The sequence below is a fragment of the Mustela lutreola genome, chromosome 11 (genome assembly GCF_030435805.1).
Source record: "Mustela lutreola isolate mMusLut2 chromosome 11, mMusLut2.pri, whole genome shotgun sequence".
Classification (NCBI taxonomy): domain Eukaryota; kingdom Metazoa; phylum Chordata; class Mammalia; order Carnivora; family Mustelidae; genus Mustela; species Mustela lutreola.
The window spans coordinates 1,831,987-1,859,982 of record NC_081300.1 but is presented as its reverse complement, the minus strand read 5'-3'; positions in this window follow the sequence as shown (position 1 = coordinate 1,859,982).

Here is a 27,996-nt window from a genome sequence, read left to right as displayed (position 1 = left end):
AAACCTGTCACTGCCGGGGACATCGCTTCGGGGTGCCGCGTGACTCACACACACACAGATCTGCTTCCCCAGAGCAGGGCACACTCTGCGGAAATCCTCTGCATTCCTCGGTGGTTCATGACTAAATTCCAAGCTTGTTGTTTAGGCAAGTGTATGACATCAACAAAATATCGTTCCTCCACGACTCCATGGCCCTGTCCACTCCCTCTCGACACCCTCCTGGGGATGAGAGCCTGGCAGCCATCAGAATGTCATTCTGGAAAACATCACCTCTTCCTCCCTCTTTTAAGAATATCTAACAGAAAATGTAAACAGCAATCTAGCAATGATGGCACGGAGCGGCCCTCCCACGACACGGTAGGTGGAACAAAAGCCCTTTTCTGGCGTTTGCACCATCGGCAGCTGCAGGCTGATGCACTTGCCTTTCTGTTAAATAGAGGTTGGGGCATAAAAATAGATACTGGCATTTATTGGAAGCCAAGGCCTGTTGAAGTTTCACAGATTTAGAAAGTTCACTAATCGCCATCAATTACAACCTCTCCCTTGCTGGTGCGCGAATTATTCACACGAGTGCACACAAGAGCAGGGCTCTGGGAAATATTTATTGCAGCCAAATGCAGAAATAGTGAAATTCAAACTGATAAAGATAAAAAAGTGTTTCAATTTGTGAATACAAAGAAAAGGGTGATTCTAACACGGTTGCGAGAATACCGCTCAAGCAATGATGGACAGAGAGGTATGGTACAAATATCTCTGATCCCTGATACACTTGTAACAAATTTGATGAGAGTTTCTTTTAGTCTTTACGTTAAAAATTGAAGAAATATTACTTAAATAAAAATTTCAGTCTGGGGGTTCCTGGGGAGCTCAGGCGGTTAAGCATCTGGCTTTTGATTTCTGCTCAGGTCAAGACCTCAGGGTTGTGGAATCGAGCCTCGAGTTGGACTCTGTGTTCAGTAGGGAGTCTGCTTGGGGTTCTCTCTCCCCCTCTCCTTCTGACCCCCAACCCTTCTCACACGCTCATTCTTTCTCTTAAAAAAGTCAGTATAGGGGCGCCTGGGTGGCTCGGTGGGTTAAGCCGCTGCCTTTGGCTCAGGTCATGATCTCAGGGTCCTGGGATCGAGTCCCGCATCAGGCTCTCTGCTCAGCAGGGAGCCTGCTTCCTCCTCTCTCTCGGCCTGCCTCTCTGCCTACCTGTGATCTCTGTCAAATAAATAAATAAAATATTTAAAAAAATAAGTCAGCGTATTACAGCTGTAAACATGCAAATGTATGCATATCTATATATATGCAAACCATGGCTCTGTTTATATAAGTAAGTGCACATGTATTACTATTAGTTACTTTGCGTAGTCTGCATGTTTTGCCAAAAATTAGAATTAGAAAGATCAAAATGAGCCAAATGCTTTTTCTGAAGAAATCCAATAGTGTCTTTCTGTTTGCTTTCAGACTTGTTTGCCTCTGCCACCAGTGGCCATGGGACTGGCTGCCCCTGGCTTTCAGCTTTCGCCCCATCCCCCTGACGGTCTGTGCTCGGAGCTGGCTGGCAGCTGCCCCCCTGAGCAAGAGCCCCAGGCGAGCGCCCTCGGGGGACGGGGGTCAGTGCAGCCCACGTTGCACTGCACCTGTTTTGTGGTAGGAGAGCCAGGGATCACCATTTCCTTAAGGGTAGCGGAAAGGCTCTAAAAGGGAAAGGCAGATGGAAGAAGGCATTCTGCAGTGATAATAGGGCTGTCATTAAAGATTGATGGAGGCTCAGTGAACGTCGGGTCCGATCTGGAGCAGCTCAAGCCGGCTCTGCCTCCCGCGATCTAGAGCTCAGCGGGACAGATGAAAGTCATTCCCACCTACCGAATTCAGTCCTGACAAGTACATTCACCTGACGCGGGCACGTACACGTACGGAAACCTAAATTAAAACAATATTATGGGCTGGCTCAAATCCACATGAGAAAGGAAATTTCAAAGGAAGGACAGAACAAATCACAGTCTAGGAATAGTTTGATTTATTATTATTATTTTTATTATTATTATTACACACAAATAGTTACTCTGTTGCCCATCGTGTCTAACATCGTGCCTTTGAGACACTTTCCTATCAACCAGTGCTGTCCTTCAGGAAAATAATGGTATTATCAGCTATCTAAGCATAGACTGAAAGACATATCTTCTACCACAACAGTTCAATAATTCTTGTCTCAGCAAAAATAGCACACCTACAATTGTGAAAATACGTGGCAAGCCTTATCATTTTGTAAGTTTTAAGAATAAAGTTGAAACTCTTAGAAACTGAAAACAAAATATTTGGTAGTATGTTATGACCGATTTTATGTCTTACGTATTGTATTTTTGACTAGAAATTAAAACCTATTTATGTTGAAAACATAGGCTACATGTAAGAAGATGCGTTTCACACCCACATGTATCTATTTCTGCACACCTCTCATGGCCTCTGAGTCTCGAGGCGTCTTTTCTGTCTTGTTATCTTTTATATTCATGTTATTTCCTAAGCACCTCCCAAACCTCAGTTATCCATAATTGGCATGTTTTTGACCTTTGTTACTAAATGAATAAAATGCCTATTGTGGAGATCAAAGAGTCAATGAATCAGTTTCCTGGTAACAGGGAGTTGATAGCTCTTTTCTGAAATTAATTCTAAAGAAAGGCAGCCTTGGCATTTAAATGTGTTTAATGATTGTTTTTTTAAAGGAAGTTTAGGGTACCCTTTCTTGTAGTGACACAAATTATTGCCCATCGTAGTTAACTATTGCCTGGAAAGTTTCGTGTCCTGAGCATAAACAGCCCATGGGGGCTGATTGCCCTCCTGCGGCCATGAACCAGGGCCCGCCTCCAACACACAGGAGGCCTCAGCACCCCTGAAATAGTTCACACACCTCTGCTCGCTGCCTGTTTCTCAAGCCTGGGGCACTTTTTAACTAGCCTGACAGCGGAGGATGAAGAAAACCTTTGACGTGATTTTCTACGTCTATTCCGCGTTACAAACGATCATTTATTTCTGCTCTGCCTTACGGAGACTCTCCCTCTACTTATCTTGACCCGCGGCCTCTGCCCTGAATTTCTGCCTGAAGTTGCAGAGGGCGAGCTCAGGCCCTAAATTCCCCCGGACTCTGCTGCAGAGCCATTCCCCTGGCAGCTGCTGTGACCTCCGGCGTAGCTTCTACTGTTCTCACTCCAGGAAAGGTGGGCATTGAATGTGCCCACACAAGAAACGCCTGGACCTTCCCAACAATGCCTTTCTTGTCCACTAACACGTTGGGGTGAACGTGTCATCCCTAGCCTGACTGTCTTCTCTCTGCTGAAGATGGAGCAGGTGCACACAGACTTCCTCGGATCCGTGTCTTTGGATTGCAAATATCCCTTTGATGTCAGGAATCAGTTTTCTGAAAGCCATTACCACTGGGCTGCGGGTCGCGAGTGCACCATGTGGTGGCAGCATTGCACCAGCGTGGGGGCTGCCACGCGTCTCCCCGGGGGACCGCAGAGCGGCTCTGGGCTTCTGAGAGAGCATCATGGGTACACACAGGGCGATGCCGTCAACACTGCACACAGCCAAACCCACGGCATTTTTTATAACACAAACTTAATTGTTGAAATGGACTGAACTTGAGTCTTATTTCTAATTACGAACATCGATGGGCAGCATGTGAGTTACACCATGAACGACAATGAAACATCACAATTTTATTCCTAGCCACCTTTTTAGCATAGATTTTTTAAATATACATTTCAAAGACCTCATAGGAGTTTAAGCACAATAAAGATACTGTAGCTCTTCATGTTTATCTCTTCCTTATTCCCGCGAGAACGGCGACATAAACCAACAGAGGCTTCGATAATCTTGAATTTGCATTCTGGAAATGCTCAGCCCCATTTTTACTGCTTGACAGGAATAATAGGTATTATCTGGGAATTAGTTCTATATGAAAGCATGAAGAAATGTGTTCATAAAAATTTAAAGATGCACATCCTCCAAATGAAAGTGAAGTTTTATGACCTAAACCCAAAGCTCAAGTTACCTGTTGAAAGGGGGACCCTTATGGTTAAATATTATCTATAATTAATGAAGTAATTCGGAAAAAAAAATGCCTGAGAATTTCTCTCCAAGGTAGCTTTTACTACAATAGTCGTCTAAGTATAATATTCTAGGATATTTGTCTGTGCACATTTGTTTTCAAAAAGCAGTATTTCTGAGACCGTGTCCATGACAGCTGCCCGTTGCCCATCGTCACGTCCGGGAGGAAAGCGCTGTTGGCGGAGGGCGGACCGGCGGCTCCGACGGCCCGGCTGCCGCCTGCTCTGGAAGCGGCCGGGCGGGTGAGCGGCCCCTGGGCCAGCCCGCTCCGAAGTCCGCGAGCGAGCCCCAGCCGTGCGTTCTCCTCCGGTGCCGGTGCCCAACTCCCGCCTCTTAGGGATCACCGTTCCCAGTTTCTCAGTGAAAAGGAAGAAAGGGAAGGTTTTTCAAAGGCAAATGCTTCAAACAAAGCCTTGTCGGGAACGAGCCTGAGCAGGGCAAAGCGCCGCCGGAGACGCGCCAAGTGGGTCTGGGCCCGCCGCGTGGGTGTCCCCGCAGCGCCCGCGCGTCCGCGGCCAACCCGCTGGTTAAACGGCGATATTCCCGGAGGCACCACCCCCTTCAGAAGTGCGGGTTCGCTCCTGCTCCGCGCGGGCAACCGAGGCCGCGTCAGCCTGGACTACGGCTGGGCTCGCTCCACAGTGCTTGGCCGTCCACGGCGCAGTCCCCTGTTTTGAGCCTTCGAGCGGTACCAGGTGCAGAAACAATTTGAAGAAAGAAAAGAGAAGCCTCCGGGTCAGCTTCTGATATAAAAAGTATATATATATAGTTTTGCAAATTCTAATCCCCGGTCCACGGATTGGGGTCTAATTACAAATATCTAAGGAGGCACAATCATGCCGATGGTAACTTGCAGAGAATCCTCAGGGCGGGAGCTGCACGCACGAGCCCCACGCAGCCCGGAGGAGGCCGTGGGGAGACACGCAGAAGGCCCAGCGCAGAGGCGACCGGAGGACGCAGTTGGTCGCGGGTGGTCCCGGCCGGGGGCCCTGAAGGAGCTCGCGCTGCGCCCGGGGCACTGGGCCGGCCGCGCACGCGGCGCCGTGGAGGGCATCACGCTGGGCCCGGCCTGCTGCACCGGCCCTGACCGCCGCGCGCTGTCCCGGCTCGGACCCCCTCCCCACGCTCTCCCCCTGCTGCAGGGCGGCCGCGCCCAGCGTCGCTGCGGGAAACAGGAGGCTCCCACACTTACCGTTTCACATGAACTTTGCCTTGTCCTTTGGCTCGGGCCCATCGCAGGGCTGTGGGGCTCTCCCATCCGTCCGGACGCCGTGAATTCCTCAACAGCCCTATGGGTCACAGGCCGCCCGAGGGATCTGAAGAACAAAAATGATGGGTTATGAGCGACCGCGCTGGAGACTCCTTCTTGCTTTTCTGACTGCATGGATATTCCTAGACCTGTGAGTTCTGCAAATGTGTATCTTCAAGCCTCAGTGTGAAAAAGAAGTAGGTAAATGAAATATAAATAAAAAGTGGTCACGTTTACATAGAATAACCGGGAAATCTACAGATATGTCTAATATATAGTCAGTTATAGACACACATATCCAAACATGTAAATAAACACCCATCGTAACATACATATATGTACTTACAAAGAACGCTGTCTACACAGAGTGTACATACGTGACATTCATGTAGCCACAGAAGTCCCATGTATGTGTGTGCCCTTATACACACACAGTATGTAACACCTTGTATGGAATAGAAAATATATTATGTGATAAAATCTTACAATATTACGCTTACACGAAGGAAGGGGAATATGGCAACATGAGATCTGAAATGTTTGGAGAAAGAACATGAGGACACACAGACCCCACTCCTTTGTTCAGCAAGTCTATACGGTGTGTCTCCCCTTGGCTGGTCCTTGAGTTGGAAGCTGGGGATACAATTAAAAAAAAAAAAAAAAAAGTGGTCCCTGAACTCAAGGAGCTGAACACGGAGAGAAGCAAATATGTACCAAATAATTCTACAAAAACTACATAAATCATATTTGTAGTAATATAACAGTAACCTGACACAGGTGAGAATCCTTCCGCATTAGTAGCACATTGGCAATACGGGCAGTTTGATTCCTTTATTAAATAATTTGGATGCATTTCTCAAGAACATACACCTGGATAAGGTCAGTAGGAAAAAATAAAAAACGGTAGTGTTTGTGATAAAAGGAGAAAATGTGATTTTATTTTTTCTGCATATACAATGCAGTAGCTGCACGAAATTCTAAAGCTGTGTCAGTGAATGTAGTGCCTCAGACCCCAAGAGCATCGGGTGGGCTTCAGCAAGTGGTGTCGTGGCGGGGTCTTCTGTAGGGATTTCATACTGTCCATTAAAATCGCAGGCATGTTATTAAATCGGCGATGCTCTCTGTCCCTTGCTAAAGTCGGTTCCTCTGTTTCCCTTTTTTATTTCCTTCGTTGGACCAGATTGAAGATCTTCTGCAGAGATAGGACATCTGGGGGCTTAATCTTCACACGTATTTAGCATTAAAATCATGTTGACCTGAATTCTAAATTACTGTTATCTTCCCTGACACACCAAATCCCCTTTTGAGAACTATTTTTTGGTGGTGTGCTGTTCCGAGTGTCCAGATCCTAATTGCATGACCATCAGGAGAGTGATATACAGTATATTTAAAGATCACATGTTGCCGTAAATCTAGGGCACAGTGACGTGGTTTATAAGGCAAATTACTGCTCTATCGGAGCCCTTCAAAGCGATTAAGATTGTTCTTTCTGTTGACTCTTCTTGGCCACTGTAGGTGATGATAAAAACAAACAAGAGGAAAACCAACAACCAAGTGTGGCTAAAAAATAAGTAGGGACAGAATAAAGAGTTCTCAGATTAAGAGACATGGGAGTCTTCCCTTGATTTTGCTGAATTTACACAGGAAATCAAGAGTCTTTACTGAGGCATTATGCGCCGCTCCGGCTCTGGACGTGTCGTGCTCTGCGGCTAACACCGGGGAAGGCAGAAGCACCGCCCGACGTGGTGCCCGAGCTGCATAAAGGGTCCAGCCGCCTGCCCTGGCCTCGGTCCCCTGCGGGACGTGCTCCTTCTCGCTGCTCTTCCAAACACTTGCTGCTCACAGAACCCGGATGTGGCTTCCGAGTGGTAAGACTCAAAAGTGAATTCCAGCACCACAGAAAACCACCGGGCATTCGTGTTTGACTTTCATGGAAACTGTCAAGGGACCAATCATGGCCCCCACGCAGATGCAGTACCCGGAACAGAGGATTGCCCACACGGTCTGTAGGATGTTTGCGGTCCCTCTGATCTCGTCAGTCATGACACACTCAGTGGGACGTCCTGTGTGCTGAAACACACGGTTTTGTTGGAGCCCAGATCCCCGAATGCACGTCGGCCTCCGCCGCAGCGGGTGTCACATTTCCGGATTGCCCACCGTGCTTCTCAGTCCGGTCCTGGCATTTCTGGACTAGGCCTGTGTTAAAATTTGCTGTGGTGCCATCGTGAGCATGTAGGACACAGGAGGCTTCACTCCACGTTGTTACCTATCTAAAAGATAACCCACTTTACAGATTTTCTATTTGGAGACTGATAAATTGTATTTTGCCTTAAAAAGTTTCCTTCACTTCAGGAAAATCCGAAATGGTTTCATGTAATTTTTGTCAATAGGGATTTCTAAATCTGGTTTTTGAAATGAGAAGATGAAACTTAGAAAACAAACTAATAGTAACGGACACTCCAACGTCAGGGGGCGATTGTTAGTTTCAGGTGACTGGTAGGTAAGCTAATACTGTTTCTCTTCTATACCACTGGATCAAAGGGGCAAAAAGAGACAATTTCAGTGAACCAAAATAGTAATATTAATATCCGTTCATTAGAAAAATAGGTCTGTGTAAAAATGGTCATGCTGTAAGTTTGTGGCACTAAAACCTCAATCCTCTTTAATTCCTTAGTAACATGTTCCACAAAATTTCTTGATTTCTGTTAATTTTCCATTTCAACTCAAAATGAAAAATTCAATGATAATTGACCATTTCAGTAAACAATGGACAGGGGCATCTCCGAACGGTGATCAATACTAACGTCCTCTCCATCCGTTCCCCGGAGCCCCTGCAGAACAACTAATACAATTCGATATTGACGGGGGGCCACGTGCTTCTTATGATGGGCCCAGAGCTCCCATGCAACTGCGCTTCCAGAGTGCGCCTACCGCACAAGCTCGGACTCTGACGAAGAGAGTCCCTCACCGGCCAGCTGTGGCCTCAACCCCAGAGCTTTTGCATGACTTGACTTAGCTCTGATCGTCTTGATTCAAATGACATCACGAGACGGATGTTATCATAAGCAGGTGATGTTTACACTCAGTTCCCACTCCCAGGGACGGCCACCTGGACACCATTTGGCAATCTGGTTGTGGCCCTAGGTGCTGACCTTAGAGAGCTTTGCCAGCCTGGCGTCTGAGGGGAATGGCGTGTTGGTGACATCCTTCAGACACCTGTCCCACGTGCACCCATGTTCTCAGATCCAGCCGGTCCCAAAGGACCCACCATACACAGCCCTGTTGTCTCGGTTCTGTAATGCAGGCCTGCGATCATCAGGGCTCCTGGTAATTTCAGGAGTAAACCAGGTTTCGATGAAGGCCAGTTTCCCGCTGCAAATATTCAACCAATAATTCAGAATTTTGAGCTCTGAGGAAGGTGTGTGCTGACACGCTGTGCAGCTGGATTGGAGTGAGTCTCTTTCAACTCTGTATTCTACAGCGGATCCGCCTGCAGTCTGGTTTCCAGGAAGAAGGAAGCAGACATCGTCTCCTTGTGGCCAGTGTGCACTGTCCATGCAAGTACATTGGAACCTACAGCTTCCACATCCTTCTGAAGAGTTTCCCTTCCCTGGTTCCCACATAAAAGCTGAATATATATGCAGAAGACACATAGCACGTTCGCTCAGTGCATGAAAGAGCTTAGAAATGAGCAGAGCTTGATAAATATAAACCCAAACGGCAATAAATGTGTGCACTTCTGCACTTACACATACAGGACTCACATACTTGGAGAAGTAAGCAGTTTATACCTGGGGTTTACCTGGGGTTGGCGTATGCCTGGCATCCAGTGCCAGGACGCCCGGGACGAGATTCGCGCCTGACGAGCACGGCCGGCTGTCTGCGCATCACTGGCCCTCCATGAGTCTACATCAGGGAAAGCAGGGCTACTTCTCAGGAGGCTGACGGGCAGGACAGCTAGCTGCACGCTCATTTTCCAAACCTGGGCTCGCCAGAGGTCAAGTCTCAACGAGAACAAATCCCCTCACGGCACTAACGTGAATCCGCAGCATGAGGCGGCTGAGCTCGCGCACACTGTACTGCGTTGGGGCACAGCGCACGCCCTTCCAAAACCACTGGAGAAGCAGGTGCACAAGGATTGACACGGTTGCTTCTTAATCCGGGAGAGCCCTTTGGTCCCACTCACCCAGGACACGGAGCCGGGGCTGTGACTGTAGGAAAATTTTAGGTAAAGAATGATTAACTGTAAGAGGCGGTCGGGGTGACTAGGTGGAAGCTGGGGAACAGGAAAGAGAAGGCCAGAGAAGGTGGGGAGGGTAAGTGCGGGCAGCGGCCGCCGCCCCAGGGCTGAGACCGAGCTGCCTCCGGGCCACAGAAGGAGGTGGAGGGGGACTCACTGGTGGACGGAGTCGCTGGGGTGCCCTGCTGGCAGGACGTGCTAGAAACTCCCCATCCCACACGGGTGGAAAGCCGCCCGCCACACGTTGCCATCCTGAGTGCGGGGGGGAGGGGGGACCTGGCCACGGGAGACCCTTCACTGCAAGACGGCTGGAAGCAGGTGCCGGGGACACGGAGGCCGGGGTGACTGCACACACTGGCCTGAACACGGAAGCCCAGGGACCCAGCAGAAAGGAAGCCTCTTCTGCCCACAGCGTCTTTCCAGCAGCTTCTACTGAACTTTGTGCCAACTGGCAAAGGCAAACTATCTTAGCTCCCCCGTCCCCCACATTTACTCAGAGCAGCTAGTGAGAGTGGGTTTGGAGCAGAGAAGCAGAAGACGGGTAACTGCCACTAACAATAAATATAAAATGCTCATCACTCTTTGTGCCCAAGCCTCCATGATGTAACTGAAATCTTCCACTAACGAGCCTTCCGTGAGCACCTACTCTGGGTCACACACCAAGCTGGGCCTTGAGGACAGGGGGTGGGTGGGAGCTCATGCCCTCTGCCGCTCGGAGGCTACGCAGGGCAACGATCTGGAACATGCAGCCCAGCCATCACTGGGGAGCTACTGGTGGGGACTCATCGCACGAGGAGAAAGACAGGGTCCATGAGGGGCAGCCAAGACTTCTAGGACAACGCTATGTCCGAGCTGGGAAAGAAGCAGAAGTAGGGCACCCCTGGGCACGGGGTAGGAAGACAAGCCCGTGGGGACTGCTGGAGCAGCTGCCCAGAGTCAGGGAGCAGGTGATGGGTTCCAGGCACCGAGGCGCCGGGCAGGTAGGCGAGGCAGAGGCCACTGACACGTCAGGCCTGAGGTCCTTGTCAGGAACAAAAAAGACGTTGCCGCCACGATGCTATTTATAGCTCCTGCTTCTAGGCCAACCACAAGGAAACAGCTTCCACGCTAAGAACTGGAAGGATGGCATGACAGAAATACTGGACGCGCCGAATTTCTCCGCTTGCACCCGCTGGCCATGCTCCGTGGCCTCGGGCCGCTCACCTGTCCTTTGCCGGCAGCATCGGAGTATAGTAGAGCCACACTTTCTCTCCCCAGACGGGCGCGCAGGATCAGTGCTTAGCACCTTGAATGGCTGTGTTTTTGGTGAAAGGCTGGGTTCCACATGGTTATACATTTTATGTATTTATTTTTTATGTCTTTACTGGTTGTAATTTTTTAAAGTTAAAAAAATGTGGATATCACATAGTCCAGCATCATAGATTTAGGGAACTTCTATTTTCAACTTCAGAAGTGTTCCACACCGAGCTGCTGACTTTTCCTTGAGAACCCGGCGTTGTAAACGTATGTCGTGTGTGCGCCCGTCTTTACCGGGATGAAGATCTCCATCAGCCAGCCCCACAGAACGTTCTGCAGCAGTGGGAAAGTCCCCTACTGCTTACCCAAAGAAACACTCTGTCAGCATGTCTTCTCCATCAGTGCCTCCTAGACTCCTTTGGAAAGGGTTGGTGTGCAGGCGCACCCGTAACACGTCCCTGACCACCATTCACAGAACTGAGTGTGCAGCCAGCACGTGAATTCTCTAGATTTATTAGAATCTGGGAATATAGGATTTTGAGTAGACATTCCCTTATTTTCCAACCACTTACTCAAAAACTATGCCTTTTGAGTGCCTGTTTTGTTTCTAGAATTGGCTATGCCTTAAATTTTTACATAAAGGAAATCTTCATCAATTTATTTTGGATTAATGAGTTTCCTTATTAGTTTTGGTTAGGAAAACAATGCTGATCTCTTAAAGAATAAAGAGATAGGCGATTGCTCTTACCGGACAGCGGTGAGAATGATATGGCCTCTCTCGGTGGGGTGGAAGTGTGTGGTCGAGCCTGCTGCCATCTTCAGGATAACTGCGGATCTCTGTCCAGCTCTCAGCCCACCCAGCCTTAGATTTTTTGGCCTTGCCCATGGGCCTCCGTCATTCATGTGTCTGTGCTTGAGGTCTACACTCCATGCTTCTGCAATATTTGTTCTTCTTCCACAGCTGACTTCGTAGACCAACACAGACAAGCCTCTGTGCTCTCCTTGCGCTCAGCTTCTTAAACAGTGTGACTCTTTTTGACTGAACCTTTGGGACTCCATCCCACTCCTTCCGTATTGATGATGATCGCCTCGTGACTGACAGAAGAAAACTCATCCGCACATGATCCATCTTGGTTTTCTCTGTTGGAAATCTGTTTAGAAACTGGGAGGAAGATTTAGGGAGCTGGTTTTTCTTAAACAAAAAGTGAGAATATCACTGATTATTCTAAGTTCTCTCCAGAATTAAAATACCAAATGGACATTTATTTCCCTTGTGGACAGGGTCATTTGGGTTTAATGCACCTGAGGCGCACAGTGATGTGGTTCCCCTTGCACAACAGTGAGGGCGCTGCCCCCACACTTCTCAGTGCACCTCCCCAGGATGCAACCGTGTGTTGCATCTACCTATGAAAGACTCCTTTAGAGAGAAAATGTCCATTTTCTTTCTTCGATGCAGAGGTGTAATAAAAACACATTATAATCTGAACTCTTCACTGGGCCGTACAATACTGGAACAAACTTAGGGGTGATCCTAACAGAGATGCTAGCTAGCCAGCCGAATAACACAGAATGCAAGATCCTAACTGAGTTTATGTTGTACTTAACCAAAATTTGTTTCCATTTGAATTCTTATCGATGGCAACTTTGCTAATTAATTGTTTTGAATCATTTTTTTCTTCCCTGTATCTTATAACGTCCCAGCATTGTAACCATCTCAAATAATATAAAAATACTTCTGTCATTATTCAGATTTAATCCAACATAGAATCCAAGACCATTCAAATACATGATGTCCAGTATCTGTAGATCTGTGTCTGTTTATTTCCATAGCTCTGCATATTTATATCTCAATTTATCTATATCTGTATGACTCTAGATATATTTTGGTTTTAGTAGAGTGGTTAAAGTTGACACAAAGCACTTGATAAATTTTCTGAAATCTATTTCTAAATCCAGATGTATGCAACAAATTTAGTATTTTATTATTTCATAAGTTCCAATACCATTCCATGACATATTCTTGCACAGTTATTTCATACTAATCTGCATCATTAAGTCTTTATTTTTGAGTTTGGATTTTTGTTTGTTTGCTTGTTTCCAATCTCAACTTTAGTCAGCTCAGCTGTGTACTCTTCTTTCTCAACTGACGAAATACAATCCCCAAAACAAAGTAAAGAAAAGGTCAACACTTTTGACTTTTGGGTCCATCTTCCGGAAGAGCTAAATATCTTCCTTCAAGGACACAGCCTTAGGTAGCTTGTGGAGTATAGCTATGGGAAGGGGATGAAATAAACTGACTTTTTAAGGAGCGCTTGGCAAGTGTTGGGGGTGCATGACCTCCCCAGCCCTCCCATCAACCCACAGCTTGCAGTGTGTTGACACTCTGCCCGCAGTGTAAGGTTTGTGTTCCTGCTGTGGCAAGTTGCAGAGCAGCGTTGTCAGTCCACTACTGTTTCATGTGTTTGTCCTTCAATCTGCATTTTGATTCATTTCAGTTAGCTTACTGATGATTTCATTAATGATGTAAGTACTATTTCCAGAGAAGTCATGATCTATTAGAGAAGTGAGCAGACTATGAGATTAAACATGATAAATCTATGTGTACAAGATATTCAGTGAGGATCCAAAGAATGGCCATCCTTTCAGGTTGAACCTGCAGATGGAAGTGACCACTATGCTATGTCCAAAGGAAAACTCTGAGTTGTTCACTTGAAGAAGGGGGATGTTAAGGCAGGTAAGAGAGACAGGAAGGGAACATCTTCCCACAGAATCCAAATTATACACCTAGACGTGAAGAAAATCATGGTGTGTCAAGAAATCACAAAGAGGTTATAGTTATTGTAACATAAAGTGAAAGTTAAGAGCAGAAAATGAAAGACATGTGAATGGAGAGGACATCACGGACTGAACAATGTCTCACCTTGATCATGGGTAGACCAATTTATGTACAATCTTGACCATGGGTAGATTAATTCATGTTGGTTCTTAATTAAGGGTGACTACTTCATGTCTGATCTTGATCATAAGTGCACAAATTCATGTCTGATCTTGAGCATGGGGGAACTGATTCCCATATGATCTTGACCATGGATGGACCACTTCATGTCCAATCTTGATCATGGGTGGATTAATTCATGTCTGATCTTGACCATGGGGGGACTAGTTCATGTCTGATCTTGACCAAGGGTTGACTACTTTATGTCTGATCCTGACCATGGGCAAACAAATTCAAATATGATATTGACCATGGGTGGGCTGATACATGTCTGATATTGTCCATGGATGAACTGATTCACATTGGATCTTGATCACGGGTGTGTGCTTTCACTTGTAAGAATCAGGGAGCCTTGGAGAGCAACTGTAGAGTGAGATGATAGATTCTCATTTAGGTGAATTCTCCTGGCTAGTTGGGAGCTGTTTTAGGAATCCCTTAGTTGATAATGGCTTAAGCAGTGGAGGTACCCTTGGAAGAGAAAGAACAAGACAGACAGGTTAAAAATTCAGAAAGTAAATTCTGGAGGATTTAGTTACTAACTGGCAATTTTTAAAAAATGGTTATAAATGTCAGTTTTCAGGTTTGAGGGAATGGGTAGATCATAGAAGAAGTGTAGCGGAAGGTAAGACAGAGTGATAAGGAACACACTGCAGGGAAAATATATGTTCAGATTGATTTTTTTGAATTTGAAGTAGTTATAATGACAGTGACAAGACATTCGGTAGGCGGAGGAGTCTGACTTGTGAAGGAGGGTCTGGGCTGAGTTTGTGAGCAAAAACTGGGGAAGACAGACCCCATTGGGTGGGTGAGTGGAAAAGCTTATCCCAGGAAAGCATCCACTAAGGGAGGTCAACAGTAAGGAGAAGTGATAGGAAAAGTTCCAGTAAACCCAAGGTCCAAAAAGTAGAGTTACAATGAAATACAATCAATATCTCAGGCCATAGATGGTGAGGTAGGAAAATAATGCAAAATGGCATTCCAGAACCAACCATTAGAGGGTAATGGACCAACAAGGTGGAAATAACTTCAGCCAGGTGGTGGAGTTGGAGTGACAGGATGGGTGACAGGATGCTGAGAAATAAATAAGCCATCTTCATAGTGCAGGAGAGCTCAGGCCTGGAGAGGTTTGGCCACAAAAGGAGGAGAGAGATGGCCAGGTGGAGCACTGTGCACTGTGCAGGGGAGTTTTCTCTGGGGTGGGTGGAGAGATCTCAACATGTGGATGGAAGTCAGAAGGGAAGGGAATATTGATCACACACTTGAGAGTTTTAAAGAGATCCTTCTCAAGGCCTGAGTTTGGAAGCCATGAGATGAAGGGCAAAGCCTGCAGGAAGGTAAGACATTTATGCCTGAGCCCAGGGGGAATGAGGTGAATGCTACAGATACCGGTGCAGTTGCTGGGCAGACATGCCTTCCTTCAATTAAGTAAAAGGAAAATTGTTTTCCAAAAATGAGTGATGGAGAAGCTGTGTAAGGGGCTTCTGGAAAGTGCTGAAACTCAGATTATTCTGGAGAAGAATGAGTTAGCTAACCAAGCAAGGACAATGAAAGGGCTGAGGGTAAAAGTGAAAGCTCACAGACGTGGATGATCCAACTCACAGGTGATACAGACGGTGCCTGGCTGATGGTGTTCTCCAGGAGTAGGCTGTTCCACTGCCGGCGGGATGGAATTGGGGCCCTCCAGAAGAGGATGCCCTAATTCCTCAGTGTGTTGAATCACTACGCTTGGGAATAGATTATGTTATAAGGCAAAAGGGATTTTCACTTATATAGAGGTTACAGATAATTGGGGATATTATCAATTGACGTTACAATAGCATATTATCCTGAATTATGCAGGTGGGCTCAATGAAACCCCACAAGCTCTAAAGGAGAGACAGAAAAGAAAGTCAGAATGGTGCAGCAGAAGACGAAACCAGAGAGATTTGAGGCATATGACAGACTGGACACTGGCTTCAAGGGGAAGGATCCCACAGACAAGGAATACAGAGGCACAGGAAGCTGCAGATGGACCATAGTTTCACAACCACAGGGCAGCAAATACGTCCCACAACCTGAATAAGCCCAGAAGCAGATCCCCCCTGCCAAGATACTCCAGATATGTGTCCAGTCTGGGTGGTTCTGGGACTTTGGTCTTGTGAGAGCCTGGGCAGGGAACCTTCTCCTCCTCGCTGGACCTCTGACTTGCAGAAGCTGTAAGATAGTAAACATGCTGATTTGTAGTGCTAAGTTGGTAGTGATTTGTTACAGCAGCAATAGGAAACTAATACAATCCCTTTTGTGGAAATAAGTGACAATTATGTTCCTATCGTATTAAAGTTTTTTGGGTGGGTTCAAAGGACAAACGGGTCTACGTAAATTGAGGGCGCCATTGAATGTGGTGAGAAAACTCAAACTGTGGTCTGGGTCATGGAGCGAGAAAAGCTGTGGCCACCTCAGGAGGTGGGTGTCTCGGGGCACTGAAAACCTGGTCTAGTGGCATCTAGATCATCTTTCCTCCAAATCCAACTCTGATTTGAAAATAGTCATTGACTCTCAGTTTTCACAAAATCATGTTTCCTTGATTTATTCAGACACAAAATGTCTTTTAATATCTGCTTTTTCAACTATCTTATTGACAGCTCAGTGGCTACACCCCATATTAACCTTCTGCCAGCCAAGGCAGCTGTGCTGGGGAGAAAGAATATTTTCTCCTAAATCTTTCCTCCTCTAGAATGGTGCCCTGGGTGCCTGTGTGTGCCTCGGTGCCTTGGTGGCAGGATGTATTTTAGGCTCAGACATATGACGCAATTGGGGCGTGGGTATATTGACCAATACATATGGCCCGGGGCTGGAGATGTGAACCGGCACTTGGGCCTGCCTTCTTGAACTTCCGCTTTTGCCATTTAATGAAATGCTTGGACAGCCACTGCCACTGCCCTCCAGACATGGGGTCCAGGACATGGCAAAGCCATACTTACTGGGTGTCTTCATCCCTGGGATCGCGGACTTCCCAGCCTCCAGAACCGTGGGACTGTTGTTCATAGTCTACCCAGCTTATGGCATTTTGTTGTAACAGCCCAAACACACTGAGACTCCTCCTCTGTGAATAGACAATTTTCTTCATCTAGAAAAGTCTTAGCATTCTTCATGTTACAGACGACATCTCTTATTACCCTCTTGAAGGCCATTTCATCCCCAGAATCCAAAGAAAATGCCTCCAATGGCATATTTTGTTTCTACTATAGAATTAATCCTTACGCATTATCTAATTTGACCATGAAACAGATTCTGCGGGGATAAGTGGGGCAGACACCATTACCTCGACTTTGTAAATTATGAGAAAATCAGTGCTCACACAAGTCGAGTCACTAAATCCTACTGACACGGCGCATTGGGAACATAGATGCAGGCTCAGTCCAGAAGGTAGCATCTCTTTGCTGGGTGTCCGCACACATTATGGAGTCTCTGCAGCCAGATCATAAGCTCCTACAAGGCTCAGCCTAAATATGCTTGTTTCTCATAATATTCAGCCTACGGCTTGCATAGAGCAGATGTTTATTAGGTGCTCATTTACTGAGATAACATGAATGAAAGTTAATTTAATTAGATGCAAATAGCTCAGCAGAGTCTTTTCATCATGCCCACTCAATGCAAGCTCTAGGACACGGTTCTCTCCACTCGGCTTACAAATATTGAACCTTGATTTTTCTCCTTCCTGACAGAAGCACTCCCAGTGTTCCCTGGAAAGGGTTTGCTTCAGATATCCATGAAGCCGTACCATTACCACCAATGAAGAGGCTGAGGCTTGGGTGCTTTTAGTCTACCTGCTTTCCATACTGTATTAAGTAGCTAGATGAATCGTAATCAGTCACTATTATGTGCTGTCGTGTGAATTCCTCATCTGGATTTCAAGTACTTGGTGGGGGCTCAATAGCTATTACCTGTTGGCTGACAGACTGACCTGCTGACATTACTTAGTTTAGAATCGTGAGTTGTAGGGACTATAGAAAAATTTTTCCTCTGAGATGTTGTGCTATGCAGAGAAATAAGAAACACCCCCCGCTGCGAGCACTAAACCGTATCAGTGTTCACTGATATTACATCTATTTGTGTCAGAAAGTGCCACATTTGTCCTGTTTCTTTTACTTACAGTTTTATTGAGATATTGTTCATATCCCATAAAATTCCCCACTTAGAGTGTATGGCTCAGCGACTGTCAGTACACTCACAGAGTTGGGCAACCATTACCAATATCTAATTCCAGAACATTTTCATCACCCCAAAGAGGCATTGTCTGTTAACTGTCACTCTTCATTTCCACTCCCTGTTGCCCCGGGCAGCCACTAATCTACTTTCTGTCTCTATGATTTGCCTATTCTGGACATCTCACATCCACGGAACCGCACACTCTGTGGCCTTTCCTGTCTGTTTTTGCTCACTTAGCAGCACGTTCAAGGTTCATCCAGACTGTAGCTTGCTCTGTTGCTGGGAGACATTCCATTGTGTGGCGTACTGTATGTTGTTTATTCTCGGTGGATGGACGTCTCAGCCTCGTGTTGACACTGTTATTATGAATAACGCCCCCAGGAACGCGCGTCTGTACACAAGACTTTGTGTGCTGGTATGTTTTCACCCCCTTGATTACGTGCCTGGAAGTGGAACTGCTGATCCCTGAACGACGCTCTGTTCAGCATTTTGAGAAACTGCCTTTTCCCAAGTCATTGGGTTAATTTCCACGTGTATGAGGATTCTTAGTTGCTTTTAGACTCTGGCTTCATCGGTGTTCTTTGGCAATCACATATTTTGTTTGTTGACTATTAAGAATTTGCTTTCCTGAAAACCATGATGGGGGAGAGAGGTCATGAAAATTCTCCAAAATCCCCATGGAATCCAATGGTGGTGATTAGATTTGCCCATTTATTTACAAATTTGGAGTAAATACATTAATGGCAAAGAGCAAGACAACCTCTGAAGTCCATGTGTCTGCATGGCTACTCTGTTCCAATTCTGAATGCAACCGTCTCCAGCTTCTGAGATAGTATGGCAGGAAGAACATGGGGTGTGCCCTGCGAGAAGCTTTATTTAGTGAATTCCTCTTCCTGGAAAAAACATGTCAAGAAAAACCATCAGAATCATTTTTGCAGGCCTTTTGAGGTTCCAGATACTACATTTGAAAATTGATTTAGTTGCCCTTGTTAATTACAGAACCACTTCCCTGAGAATGTGGAGGAAGTGACAGCATGTCCGGAGGTCACATCCACTCACTGACATCTGAACAATAAAAAGGGCTGATGGCCAAAACAGCTGGGCATAAAAAGAATAAAATCGTCTAGAGATTCTGTGATAGGATTCTTTTCTGGCAAACACCTATGGAGATAAATGATTTAAAGGACCATCTACTAGATGGCCTAGACCTACTAGATCTCTTATATAAATTGAATTTCAGGCCAACATCTCTCAATCCTGTACATTTCACTTTCTAAAGGAAGTGAACATATGTCACATGGCAGGATGAATTTGACGGCAGTGTCAAATTTAATTATTCAGTTAGATGAAGCCGGCCATTGATGGTAAAGTGAGAGAGAGAAAAAGAGAAGACATGTGTATACAAAAGGCATTTAAATGCTGAGAAGAGTAATCTCAAGGAGAACGAATAATCAGATACACCAGCACCCTTCAGATGGGTCTGTAGGACCTGGTAGATTTCTAAATTCAATTCAGGAAATCCAGGTTGGTGAGAAATCTCAGTGGTGGCCAGTTTCATTCCTTTATCAAGATTCTTAAGGATGTAATGATATTTGATGAGCCCATCAGGACCCCCCAGGACCAAAGTTTTCCAGGAAATGGGAAATGTTAGAGCAAGTACTGCCTACCTCTCCTTGCCTTCCATTCTGTGTCTTTTAAGGGAAGGGTTGCCTCTTCCCCACTCTTACTCTTTTCAACTTGTGGCTCTGCGGGGTGCTTCCTGCCACAGACCTGAGCCCATCCTGATAGGCAACATGGAACTGTATTCATGTAAATGAGTTCTTCCTGGCATGGCTGACCCTATTTCTCACTAAATAGAATGTATCCCTCCCCCTTATTTTTCCTTGCAGGCACACAGAATGCAAGAGACACACATTTTGCTGCATTTGCCCGTCATGGGAAGCAGCACTCCGTTCCCCTCCTCCTGGCTGGCAGTGCTCTCTGTTCAATGAGAGAGACAACAGCAATTCACAGAGAAAGCAGAATTTCCTTCCAGAACTTGGAGAAAGAGCTTACAGATCGCTCTGTCAAGCCTAGCCCAGTCTGGCAGGTTCTTCTTGACTCAGAAGAGGCAGGAAGGTAACATTTGATCTAATACTTTCTTAAGAATCCGGAGTGAATAAAGTGGTGTTGAGAGAAAGTTCCCAGATATGGATTACCTATAAAAAGAATAAAAGGAATGAACATTGAAGATTTTTCATCACCGTAAACAAATAATTTGTGATCGCTCTACACTCCAACCACAAATAGGACCAGGAATTAGAAGTGCCCCTAGCTGACCGGCATATACATATATCACTGGTCTGGTGTAATGAAGATTACCTGATAAAGATCACAATATGACAGTTTTCCTTTTGCATTCGCTGCTGAACAGCCAGAAACGGTTTCTGCGGCCGGCCAGCGATCGATCCCGCGCTCCCTTGTCAGTGATGCAGTTAATGGGAATTCCACAGGCAAATAAAAGCTACATTTTGTCTTCATTTTCATCTGAAATATGAGCTGGTCCTTTGTACTCTAGACAGTCATTTATTACTCATTTTCCTTTATTGATGTTTATGAGCTGAAGCATAAAATGATTCTCCAATGCAGTCTAGCTCAGGCAGCAGTGGACACCGGGCCGTGATTGCTGACGCCCCATCCGCGGCATCCAGTCCATGAATCAAGGTTTGCTTTTCATTGGTCTTGGAGGCAGCACACAGTGGAGACTATCCTTAAAAAGCCGCCGAACTGGAGCTGGAGAAATATGTCCATTTATCTTCATAGGTAGCGAGGGGCGGGGGGAAGAAAGCCCCCATCGCTAACGGCACCCAGGCCGCAGCAAAGGGCGTCTCGGGCCTTGACTTCTGGGGGCTGGCTTTTCTACTGTGTGGGGGAACGTCTCCTAAATTGGTTTATTATTTTTAAAACATTTGGAGGTGAATTATTACGGTGAAAATCTTTCAGGGAAATTAGGAGTCCGGGAAAGCACAGGTGGACGTGTGGTCAGACCCAGCCCACGCAGCCCCACACAGCGCGGAGGGCAGCCCGGTCACTCAATTCATTCGTAAAATGGTAAGAACAATCAATACTGCGGAGAAGTATTTTTTTTTATATGCAGTTATTAACTCATAACCTACAGTATATCTCAGCTCATTTCGACAGCAGCTGAGGTCTCCCCCTGCCCCTGGAGACCCCTGCAGGTCCCATTATGAGAATCGTAAATAATATGTGCTAATGAGATATGAATTGATTATGTTGGGAAAGCTGACATTTTCATCCATCATTCTAAATGATGTTTAACAATGGATTACCAGCCAGTAATTCCTCTGATATGAGATTAAATAAAATAGCCGGCTGTTTCGGCAGGCTAGCTCAAGGAGATGGCAATAAATCTGCTCAATTACTGTATTACCGACCCGTTTTTCACGGCTAAGGATATTATTATTTCATTTACGCTTGTTCATGCATCATAGATTATTTTATTCCAGGCAGTCGATGGGAGAAAGCACAGCGTTTGATTCACTGAGCCACGCGGCAGCGGGCTTTGCCCGGTACAGTAAGTGCCCCTCCGTGGGCCCCAAACGCACCCGGGAGAGGCCGCCCGGCTGCCCCAGGCAGAGCGGGTGGGCGAGCCACAGCTCAGAAAGATGCATTTTGCTTTTCAACCTAATTTTCTTTACTTATCTGAAAAGTCTCCACCAAAGGATACCGCCTAAGAAACTGATCGATCGAAACGCGATTATTAGACCCGTAAGATGATTTGGTCTTCCTCTCAATCCTGTAGCAGATTGAGAATTAGGTCACAGAGACTATTCCTTGGCCTGGCGAATTAGATTAGCCGCCACGGCCGTACAGAGGGCGGCTGGGCCCCTCGTGCCGAACACACAGACAACACGCACACTTTATTGATGAGAAAACTGCATCGGCAGGAAGCATCTCCCCGGTGTTCCCGGGGTCACTCATCATGGCTAACAGCTGTAATCAAGTTCTGGGCCTGAGCTCAACGCCTGTCTGTGACGGCAAATGAAAGCAGGAAGAAGTACCTTTAAACGAAGAGCTCCTCCGTCCATCCCATCGGGCCGTGACCACCTACGTATTGATTGACTTAATGACGTCGGGATGGGCACCTGCTGAGGCTGGGCACCTGGACGAGAGGCCCCGTGTGACAGTGGCCTGAGGGGCAGCTGCAATGGGAGGCAGCCACCTGCCCTGGCTCCCCGGGCTCGCTCCAGCAAGGCGAGGAGCGGCAGCCGGTCCTCCACTGGGCACAGGTCCACGGCTGGACTCAGAGCCACTCACACCCACGCCTCGTGCCTCCTGTTTCAGGAATTCTTCACTGACACGGAGGCTTGAGATGCCAGCTGGGACCACCAGAGCCTGCGAGCCCGGAAGTGGAGATGGGCGCCACACCATGGACAGCTGCTGGTCAGGTTCCTCCCTCTTCTCACTGCAGACTGCTCTAGGCAAACCCTCTGTGCATCTCCCCAAGAGGCAGCCAAGCAGGTCTGAAAAAGGAGAGGCCGGGTGCGCAACGCACACTCCTATTGCCTCTCCCTCCTCCCTACCCTCATCACGGGGACTACACCCCTGCAGAAGCCACCGCAGCCAGGAAGCCTTGGTCTGGCTCTGGTTTCTGGGGAACTCAGGCTGACAGCAAGTGTGACCCCAGAATTAGACTGCAGAGGACATGGTGGTCTGGGTTATTCTGTGATCTGGCAGTGACCAAGAGTGCGCAGCAGGTTCTAGTCGGTGGTGGCAGCCTCTATGAGGCTGCAGCCCGGTCATTTCTAAAGATGCTGCTGCCTAATTCTGGGTTGTGTCCGACAGGTGCGATGCGTGCTGTGGCCTGGGATGGGCTGCTGATTGTTACGGGATGAAGGATTGTGGAAAGGACAGGCTCTGGACTGCTTGGCAAACCAAACAATAGGCTCAAGGGAGCCCAGTCCTACTCCGACATTCTGTGACAGCCAGCTGGAGACCCCACTGCAGTGTCCCAGGAGACCCTGACTCCAGCAACAGCAGGAGGACTGGTGTGAACATGGGGGCAGGATGCAGCCAGAGTCCTGCTGCAGGTGCCGAGGGACAGAATGCACAGGCTTTCCAGTTCTTTATGCAAGAAAAGTGGGGTGCCCTGACACCTGAGACAGGACGGGGATATGTGAGGGTAAGATCGGAAACTCTGAAGCCCCAAATTCTTCCGAAGCTTCTGTGTTAGGAGCAAAGCCCCCCTTCTCCTGTCTGGTGGAGAGCCGCCTTCCCGTGCCTGAGAGCTCTGCAGGTCTCCCCTGTCAGGTGCTTTATAAGACAAAGGTCTCCGCAGGCTTGGGCCGCCCCAAGCCGCCGCAGCCAGACACACGAGGAGGGAAGTCACGTTTCAGCACAGTCCATGCCAGAAAACATTGTCTGTGCAGGAGTGAGCCCACAAAATGTCCCTGGCTCAGAGGCAGGCCTAGCGTTCTTAAGAGAACAGTAACCAGTTTTGTTCTGACCAGTGCTCACGGGACTGAGAGAAGACTTGCCCTCATTGTCTGCACCAAGATGAAATTAGGTTGCATGTAAACTATTTTAAGAGGGTAAATACGTACATACGATAAATCATATTGCATACACCAACTTGGCAATGTTCACAATAGATATTTTCATGTTGAATTATATGCAAGGAAAACAAGGTTCAGGATGATAAAATATCCTGCCCAAATTCACCAGAATAACACACAGGAGCATTGGAATTCTGGCCACTGCGTTTCCCCTTCTTCTTTTTTGAACTATTTACATTCATTTTACGAACCAGGATTTCACATCGCTCGTACAGGCTGCTGCTTCTCTGTGAGGACCATTTAGTCACATGAAAATATCCCATAAATAGTAGCTGTATTAGTATCTCCCAGCTGCAAGAAAAATGGAAAATGACAAAGAACTAAAAGAAAATTATTATTTTTCCAGATTAATATGTATTTTATTACTTATAAAAGCATCCATATAAATTTGAAAGATGTAATTGGTATGTATACACAACATGTATTTAGATAGAAACAACAATTTTCACTTAGTTTTATAGAGGCTTGTCCCAGGGTTCTCAAAGAAACAAAGCCAAGGGATGTATATATATGGAGAGACATTTATTTCTTTTTTTTTAAGACTGTATTTATTTATTTGAGAGGGGTGAGAGAGAGAAAGAGAGAACATGAGCAGGGGGTAGGGCAGAGGGAGAAGCAGACTTTCCACTAAGCAGGGGGCCCTATGCAGGGCTCTATCCTAGGACCCTGAGATCATGATCAGAGCTGAAGGCAAATGCTTAATGACGGAGCCCCCAGGTGCCACTGGAGAGATACTTATTGCAAGGAATTGCCTTGTGTGGTTGTGGCAACTGACATGCACCAAGATCCATCACCTGTTAGCTAGAGACCCAGGAGAGCTGGCAGCAGCTGGTGAAGTTGAGTTTCGAGTCTGAAAAGCCCAAGACCAGGAGAGTCACTGGTGTGGTATAGCTCCATTCCAAAGGCCAGTAGTCTTGAGATCCAGGAACAGCGATGTTTCAGCAGGAGTCTACAGATGGGGAAAACAGGTGTCTTAGTTTGAAGATAGTCAGAGGAAGTCCCATTTACTCGGAGGAAGGTTCAGTCTTTTTGTCCCATTCAGATCTTCACCTGATTCGATGAGGCCCACCACATTAGGAAGAGCAATCTGCTTTACTCCATCTACCAGTTCAAACACTGGTCTTATTCAGAAATGGTCTCACAGATGCACCCAGAATAATGTTGGGCCAAAGTCAGGGCACCCCAGGGGTAGCCTAGTCAAGGTGACGTAAAATTAGCAATCGTAAGATAACGGTTTTTGCCAAAATTATTTTGTGCTATCTGGTTCAGAACCAGATTGAGCGATATTAAGTGTACCTGGCAATTCCCATTGCATTCTTTGCTTGTCGTTTTCCCAGGGTAACCAGGAATGAAGGAATTACCGGCAGATAGAATCGGACATGATAGTCATTTGTGGGGATGTGGCAGGTGTTTTATATGGATGTGGGTGCACATGTGTGGTGCTGAGTAGGGGAGGTGTATGGTGGATTTATTAACGACCTCTAGTCTCCATCTCTCCTTTGATCTACACCTCATGCAGTGAGACTCTGGAGCTTAAATTGGCAACAGAATTTCTACTGTGATAGGAACTTTAAGGAAGCAAATGAGGAAAATAGACTTCAGTGAAGGTCTTTCTAAGGTGGTGGCAATTGAGATGAAAGCTTAATGAGAAGGAACCAGTATTCAAAGACAGGAACCCTTCCGATTCATGGGAAAACGGGCTATGGGGAACATAGAGGAACACAGCTGTGTTTATCACAACTCCCCCAGGAGTGCAGGGGTGAATCAAACACAAACAGTGGTTTTGCAGAGTGGTGGGATTCTGATAGAACATTATTTTTTGTTCAAGGTGGCAGGGGGTTCTCTTTAGAAACAGCCTTCAGGACTTCTGGGGGAGCCAACAGTGAACACTGAAGGATGTTCAGAGCCCAAAGCCCCGTCTGAGCAATGGACGGGCACAGGTGGGTGGCTATTATATGCTTAGCCTCCTAAGATGCACCTATTTTCAAAGAAAAATGTCTTTGGTGATGATCTTGGCATTTGAGAAGTGTCAAGCTACAGTTCCTGAAATTCCTGCTGCTTGGTTTAGGATTGGAAGAGGAAAAGGCTACATCTGGACTTCTGGGTAGGGAGATGTTGGGTACAAAAAGACACACAGAATTAGAAAAGAAAATCAGGCCTTAAAGGGTTGGTCTTATTGCTCTTCTCTGAATGCTATAATTTAAAAAGAACACTAACAAACTTGACCATTGTGGAGAACCTCAAAGGTCAGAGGTTAAAGGTCAATGCATTATCAACCAATAAAATAGGGTCTCAGAGGAAAAGACCTCCAAAAAAAAAAAAAAACCAAAATCACCTATTTTTTTTAAAAAAATTATTTTTTAATTTATTTTCAGTGTTCCAGAATCCATTGTTTATGCACCTCACCCAGTGTTCCATGCAATCCGTGCCCTCCTTAATGCCCACCACCAGGTTCACCCAACTCCCACCCTCCTCCCCTGAAAAACCCTCAGTTTCTTTCTCAGAGTCCAGTCTCTCATGGTTTGTCTCCCCCTCCGATTTCCCCCAACTCTCTTCTCCTCTCTGTCTCCCCTGGTCCTCCATGTTATTTGTTATGCTCCACAAGTAAGTGAAACCATATGATAATTGACTCTCTCTGCTTGACTTATTTCTCTCAGCATCATCTCCTCCAGTCCCGTCCATGTTGCTACAAAAGTTGGGTATTCATCCTTTCTGATGGAGGCATCATACTCCATAGTGTATATGGACCACATCTTCCTTCTCCATTTGTGTGAAGGGCATCTTGGCTCTTTCCACAGTTTGGCGACCGTGGCCATTGCTGCTATGAACATTGGGGTACAGATGGGCCCTTCTTTTCACTGCATCTGTATTTTTGCGGTAAATACCCAGTAGTGCAATGGCCAAAATCACCTATTTTGATAAGGAAAGATTTGTATACTTTTCTAATAACAAGATTATTTAGAATTAATCGTGGCAGGAGGAAAGCTTTATTCGTTGAGCTAGTCTCACTAAACTCTTCCCAATTAGCTCCCATAATTCTGTGACAAGACCCAGTCGCAGGCTGCAGGCCCTGGGGTAACTTGGGTGTCCCTCAGTCACCTCTCAGAAACACAGCTTCAAGACCCATCCTTCCACATCTGTGTGGTTCCTGTAGTCCTGCGCTGCTTCACCCCTACCCTGCTGCTCCTGCTTCATCGTGCTACACCCCTTCCCTACCGCCCCCACCCTGTGGCATCCCTACACCATCACCCCTGCCCCAGGCTTCTGCACACTACCCTACCTATCATGTTGCTAAGTGTGGAAAATCACTGTATATGATTCCACAGCTGTCTTTAGACACGGGATCCTTCTTATCCCTGTCTGTAAAGTTTATGTAGTGAGGAATAAAAATCGGAGGAGGGGACACAGACCTTAGTTACGTGGACTTTCACTCATATAAGTTCTAGCTAATTTTTTTAATTTAAATTCAATTAACCAACATATAGTACCTCATTAGTTTCAGACGTAGAGTTCAGGGATCTGTCAGTCATGCACACACCCAAGAGCCAGCTAACTCTTCTATGGGTTTCAGGTCATGGTACATACAGGGTGGGGTGCTACAACTTTAATTTATATCGAATGTGAATGGGTCATCTCAAGTATCAGTAACTTATAAAGTAATTTATCATGTTATCACTGTGTATGTTATTGAAATGAGTGGAAAGCCTAATAATCAGAGCCCTCTACCCCTTGCAAATGCCAACTTGAGAGACAATTCATGAGTGAAAGACATAGAAAGTAGCTTACCCTGAGACACCTGAGTGGCTCCTCCCTTTAAGCATCCCACTCCTGGTTTCAGCTCAGATCACGACCTCAGGGTCATGAGATTGAGCCCCGCATGGGGCTCTGTGCTCAGCAGCGAGTCTGTTTGGGATTCGTTCCCTCTCCTTCCGCCCCTCCTTCTCATGCCCTCACTCTCTATAAAATAAAATAAAATAAAATAAAATAAAATAAAATATATTTAAAACAAAAAACAAAACAAACAAACAAACAAACAAAAACAAAAGTAACTTGTCTTAGGAGGATGAGAAAGATCCTTTGTCCTGAGGAAACTCTTGTTTTCAAATCCCAAAGAATGTCTTGAGGTCTACGAAAAAATCAGTGATTGTAGTTTTAAAAACTTCTGCTGAGCAGTAAGAAATGCTCTAATCTAAGCACCTTGTCTTCCTTCTTGAGTCTAACCCACTCGTGATGAGACATGGTCAGTAACAGAAAATTCCCCCTGAGGAGAGCCTGTCAGTGTTGGTTGCGTGAACTCATTCTGGGCAGGAAGGAGAACGCTCTGCAGCTACTGCTCAGAGAGATGAAAGTGGAGAGAGACTGCATCAGACTCTCGTGCCTG